This window comes from Mustela nigripes, chromosome 4, assembly GCF_022355385.1.
Source record: "Mustela nigripes isolate SB6536 chromosome 4, MUSNIG.SB6536, whole genome shotgun sequence".
NCBI classification, from domain to species: Eukaryota; Metazoa; Chordata; class Mammalia; order Carnivora; family Mustelidae; genus Mustela; species Mustela nigripes.
The window spans coordinates 102,456,653-102,462,871 of record NC_081560.1 but is presented as its reverse complement, the minus strand read 5'-3'; the positions used below and the strand labels follow the sequence as shown (position 1 = coordinate 102,462,871).

Here is a 6,219-nt window from a genome sequence, read left to right as displayed (position 1 = left end):
TTTTTGTATACATATAAGTTATTCTTTCTTTAAAATTCTGGGATACAGTTTCCTCTAACAAACCAAAATGTACCATAAATCTAGCTTTCGGCTTTATTCTAGTCTCCAGCCTGTTCACCTTCTCTCCTTTTTATTTTCTTTTTCAACCAACTTCTTATCTTCTCAATTCCTTTTTTAAATTTTCATCTTTACAGTCCTTCACCTTTCACCATGTTTTTTTTTTTGTTGTTGTTGTTGTTTTTTGTTTTTTTTAATACCCCAAAGCAGGCCCAGCCTGCCGTGTTCCTTTGTTGGGACAGAAAGGGAATGGAATCTTACCAATAGGTGAAAATGGCTAGAGAACACCAAGGATGGGCCCACCCTTCTTCCTACAAAGGCCTAATACTAAAAGGGAAGGGGAAAAAAACCACCAACAAAGAGTTTAAGATAGTAGTCCCAGCTTTTTCAAATATGAAGCATTTTTTAACCAATCCATTTTTTAATTTTTACAGAACTAAACTGAAATTTATTAACATTCCACTCTTACATTTCTTATCGACAAACAGAAATAAAATTCATGAGCCAAAAACCCAAACAAAACTAAAAACAGGAAAAAGCTTATAAAACTAAATATGGATCCCAGCATCAACAGCTGAACAGAGAATGTGATTTTTAAATTCTTAACGGATGATAAAGTTGTGTAGAAACTGAACACTTACAAATTATTTAAAACCTGGAATCACTGAACAGAAATTACACAGTTGGATCATGGGAAAACAGCAGAAAGGGGTTTTCTAGCTGCACTGTTCTAGCTGCACCCCATGCCCTTCTCGGAGGAAAGCCTGGCATTGATTAGACACTAGGCCAGACTAATACTGGCAGCAGAACCAGTGATAATAACCTGCCTACCAGAGGAGCCTTCCACGGGATTGGCAATTTTGATCTGGGCCCTGGACATCTGGCAGATCTCATTAATGTTGGCGCCTTGGCACCCAATTATGCAGTCAATTAAGTTATTTGGAATGGTGAGTTCATAGGTGGTTTGAGTAGATGCATCCAAACTTGCCTTTCACCTCTGGAGAGCTGGAGTCAATTCCGGCGAATCCGGTCCCACCGTGCATCATGGCAAAGTGAGACTGTTGTCTTGCCACCTGGTTCAGCTTGGCCAGATGGAGCGGAGAAATGGTGTGTTGTCCTTGAATCGAGTAGGCATCTAGAGGTGGTCCCTCCAGGTCATGGGTGGCATGGGGGTAGCCCGCAGCGTCGCTGCACCGATCTTGGCCGCCCGGGCAGATGACTGGAGAGCTGGCCGACATGGGCTGGTACGGAATGGTCATGACTCTCCCTTGCCTCTTTATTCACCAGTCTAATCATACTTTTTCTTTCCCCCTTTCTTCTCCCCACACCCTGTTTCAGGTCTCTTCTGATTTTGTTAGTGTATATTTTTCTGGAGTCATCGTTAAACCATTTTAACATCTTGTTCTCTCATTCATTTATTCTTCTCTGGACAAAATGACAAGGCATAAAAACTCACTCTCCAAAAAAGAACAAGAGGAAGTATCAATTGCTTGGGACCTAATCAATATGGACACTAGAACTATGTCAGAACTGGAGTTCAGAATGACTATTAGAAAGATGCTAGCTGGGCTTCAAAAAAACCACAGAAGATACTAGAGAACTGTTTTCTGGAGAAATAAAATAACTAAAATCTAACCAACTTGAAATCAAAAAAGCTATTAATGAGATGCAATAAAAAATGGAGGCTCCTATTGCTAGGATAAATGAGGCAGAGTAGAGAATAAGTGGTATGGAAAACCAAATGATGAAGATAAAGAAGCTGAGAAAAAGAGAGATAAGCAACTACTGAATCACGGGGGGAGAATTCAGGAGATAAATGATACCATAAGATGAAACAATATAGAATAATTGAAATCCCAGAAAAAGAAAGAGAGGGGCAGAAGGAATACTGGAGCAAATTATAGCAGAGAACTTACCTAATTTGAGAAGAAAACAGGCATCAAAATCCAAGATGCACAGACAACTCCCCTCAAAATCAATAAAAATAGGTCAACACCCCGTCAACTAATAGTAAAACTTGTAAGTCTCAGAGACAAAGATACAATCCTGAAAGCATCTCCGTACAAGAGGTCTGTAACCTACAATGGTAGGAATATTGGATTTGCAGCAGACCTAACTATAGAGACCTGGTAGGCCAGAAAGAACTGGCATGATGCATTCAGAGCACTAAGTGAGAAAAATATGCAACCAAGAATACTAGCTAGGCTGTCATTGAAAATAAAAGGAGAAATAGAAGGCTTTCAGGACAAACAAAAACTAAATGAATTTGCAAACACCAAACCATCCCTACAGGAAATATTGAAAGGGACCCTTTAAGCAAAGAGAGAGACTAAAAGAAACATAGATTGCATAGACTTTTGGGAACAGAGACAATATACAGTAACAGTCGCCTTACAGGCAATACAATGGCCCTAAATTCATCTCTTTCAATAGTTACCCTGAACATAAATGGGCTAAATGTCCCAATAAAAAGACACATATCAGAATGGATTTAAAAAAAAAAAAAAAACCCAAGACCCATTGATACATTGTCTACAAGAAACTCATTTTAGACCCACGGACACCTCCAGATTTAAAGAAAGGGGTGGAAAATAATTTACCATGCTAATGGACATCAAAAGAAAGGTAGGGTGCCAATCCTTAAATAAGACAAACTAGATTTTAAGCCAAATACTATAATAAGAGATGAGGAAGGACACCATATCATATTTAAAGGGTCTGTCCAACAAGAAGAACTAACAATTTTAAATATCTATACCCCTAACATGGGAGTAGCCAACCATATAAATCAACTAATAACAAAAATCAAAGAAACACATCAACAATAATACAATGATAGTAAGGGACTTTAAGACCCCCCCCTCATGAAAATGGACAGATCACCTAAGCAAAAGATTAAAAAGGAAATAAAGATTTTAAATGGCACACTGGGCCAGATGGGCATCACAGATATATTCAGAACATTCCATCCCAACACAACAGAATACACATTCCTTAGTTCACATGGAACATTCTCCAGAATAGATCATATCCTGGGTCACAAATCCAGTCTTGGCCAGTATCAAAAGATTGGGATCATTCCGTGCATATTTTCAGACCACAATGCTTTGAAACTAGAACTCAACCACAAGAGGAACTTTAGAAAGAACTCAAATACATGGAGGCTAATGACCATTATAGAATGAATGAGTCAACCAGAAATTAAAGAATTTTAAAAATTCATGGAAACAAATGAAAATGAAAACACAACTTCTCATAATCTTTGGGATGCAGCAAAGGTGGTCCTGAGAGGAAAGCATATAACAATACAAGCCTTCCTCAAGAAATAAGAAAGGTCTCAAATACACAACCTAACCCTACACCTAAAGGAGCTGGAGAAAGTACAGCAAATAAAGGTTAACCCCAGTGGGAGAAGAGAAATAATAAAGATCAGAGCAGAAATCAATGAAATAGAAGCCAAAAGAACAGTAGAACAGATAAACAAAACTAGGAACTGGTTCTTTGAAAGAATTAATAAGATTGATAAGCCCCTGGCCAGAGTTAGCAAATAGAAAAGAGAAATGACCCAAATTAATAAAATCAGGAATGAAAGAGAAGAGATCACAACCAACACCAAAGAAATACAAATAATTATAGAAACATATTATGAGCAATCATATTCCAGCAAATTTGACAATCTGGAATAAATGGATGCATTCCTAGAGACATATACACTACCAAAACTGAACCAGGAAGAAATGGAAAACCTGAACAGACCCACAACCAGTAAGGAGATTGAAGCAGTAATCAAAAATCTACCCCACCCCCCCCCCAAAAAAAACCAAGAGTCCTGGACCAGATGGAATCTCAAAGGAATTCTACCGGACATTTAAAGAAGAATTAATACCTATTCTCCTGAAACTTTTCCAAGAAATAGAAATGGAAAGAAAACTTCCAAACTCATTTTATGAGGCCAGCATTACCTTGATCCCTAAACCAGACAAAGACCCCATCAAAAAGGAGAATTACAGACCAATATCCCTGATGAACATGGATGCAAAAATCTTCACCAAAATACTAGCCAATAAGATTCAACAGTACATTAAAAGGATTATTCACCACGATCAAGTGGGATTTATTCCTGGGCTGCAAGATTGGTTCAACATCCGCAAATCATTGTGATACAATACATTAATAAAAGAAAGAATAAAAACCATATGATACTCTCAATAGACACTGAAAAAGCATTTGAAAAAGTAGAGCATTCTTTTGTGATCAAAACTCTTCACAATGTAGGGATAAAGGTACATCACTCAGTATCATAAAAGCCATCTGTGAAAAACCCACAGCAAATATCATTCTCAATGGGGAAAAACTGAGAGCTTTTCTTCTAAGGTCAGGAAGACGGTAGTGCTGTCCACTATCACCACTGCTATTCAGTATAGTACTAGAAGTCCTAGGCTCAGCAAGTAGACAACAAAAACAAATAAAAGTCATCTGAATCTGCAAAAAAGAAGTCAAACTCTCACTCTTTGCAGATGATATGATACTTTATGTGTGAAAACCCAAAGACTCCACTCCAAAACTGCTAGAACTCATCCAGGAATTCAGTAAAGCATCAGAATATAAAATCAGTGCACAGAAATCAGTTGCATTTCTTTTTTTTTTTTAAGTTTATTTATTTATTTGACAGACAGAGATCACAAGAAGGCAGAGAGGCAGACAAAGAGAGAGGAAGGGAAGCAGGCTCCCTGCTGAGCAGAGAGACTGATGCAGGGCTCGATCCCAAAAGCCCAGGTTCTGAAGGCAGAGGCTTAACCCACTGAGCCACCCAGGCACCTTGAGTTGCATTTCTATATACCAACAACAAGACAGAAGAAAGGGAAATTAAGAAGTTGATCCCAAAACCATAAGTTACCTAGAAATAAATCTAACCAAAGAGGCAAAGTTTCTGTACTCAGAAAACTATAGAGTACTCATTAAAGAAATTGAAGAAGACCCAAAGAAATGGAAAAACGTTCTATGCTCATGGATTGGAAAAACAAATATTTTGAAAATGTCTATGCTACCTAAAGCAATCTACACATTTAATGCAATCCCTATCAAAATACCATCAACTTTTTTCAAAGAAATGGAACAATTAATCCTAAAATTTATATGGAACCAGAAAAAAACCGAAATAGCAGAGGAATGTTGAAAAAGAAAGCCAAAGTTGGTGGCATCACAATTCTAGACTTCAAGTTCTATTAAAGCTGTAATCATCAAGACGGTATGGTACTAGCACAAAAACAGATACATAGATCAATGGAACAGAATAGAGAGCCCAGAAATAGACCCTCAACTCTATGGTCAACTAATCTTCAACAACGCAGGAAAGAATGTCCAGTGGAAAAAAGACAAGTCTCTTCAACAAATGGTGTTGGGAAAATTGGACAGCCACATGCAGAAGAATGAAACTGGACCATTTCCTTACATCACACATGAAAATAGACTCAAAATGGATGAAAGACCTCAATGTGAGGGAGAAATCCATCAAAATTCTTGAGGAGAAACTCAGGATGCAACCTCTTTTACCTCATCTGTGGCAACTTCTTCCTAGAAACATCCCCAAAGGCAAAGGAAGCAAGGCAAAAATGAACTATTGAGACTTCATCAAGATCAAATGCTTTTGCACAGCAAAGGATACAGTCAACAAAACCAAAAGACAATCAACAGAATGGGAGAAGATGTTTGCAAATGACATATCAGATAAAGGGTTAGTATCCAAAATCTATAAAGAACTTATCAAACTCAACACCCAAAGAATAAATAATCTAGTCAAGAAGTGGGCAGATGAACAGATATTTCTGCAAAGAAGACATCCAGATGGCCAACAGACTCATGAAAAAGTGCTTCACTGCACTCGGCATCAGGGAAATACAAATCAAAACCACAGGTGAGATACCACCTCACACCAGTCAGAATGGCTAAAATTAACCAGTCAGGAAATGACAAGTGTTGGTGAGGATGTGGAGAAAGGGGAACCCTCTTACACTGCTCGTGGGAATGCAAGCAAGGTGCAGCCACTCTGGAAAACAGTATGGGGATTCCTCAAAAAGTTGAAAATAGAGCTATCCTATGACCCAGCAATTGCACTACTGGGTATTTACCCTAAAGATACAAATGTAGTGATCCGCAGGGGCA

At 38.1% G+C, this 6,219-nt stretch overlaps 1 pseudogene; it reads right to left on the bottom strand.

The window, feature by feature from the left end:
* Positions 1 to 787: 787 nt before the first annotated feature.
* The window catches only part of LOC132016374 (poly(rC)-binding protein 1-like), a 6,775-nt pseudogene continuing 1,343 nt past the window's right edge, over positions 788 to 6,219 (bottom strand).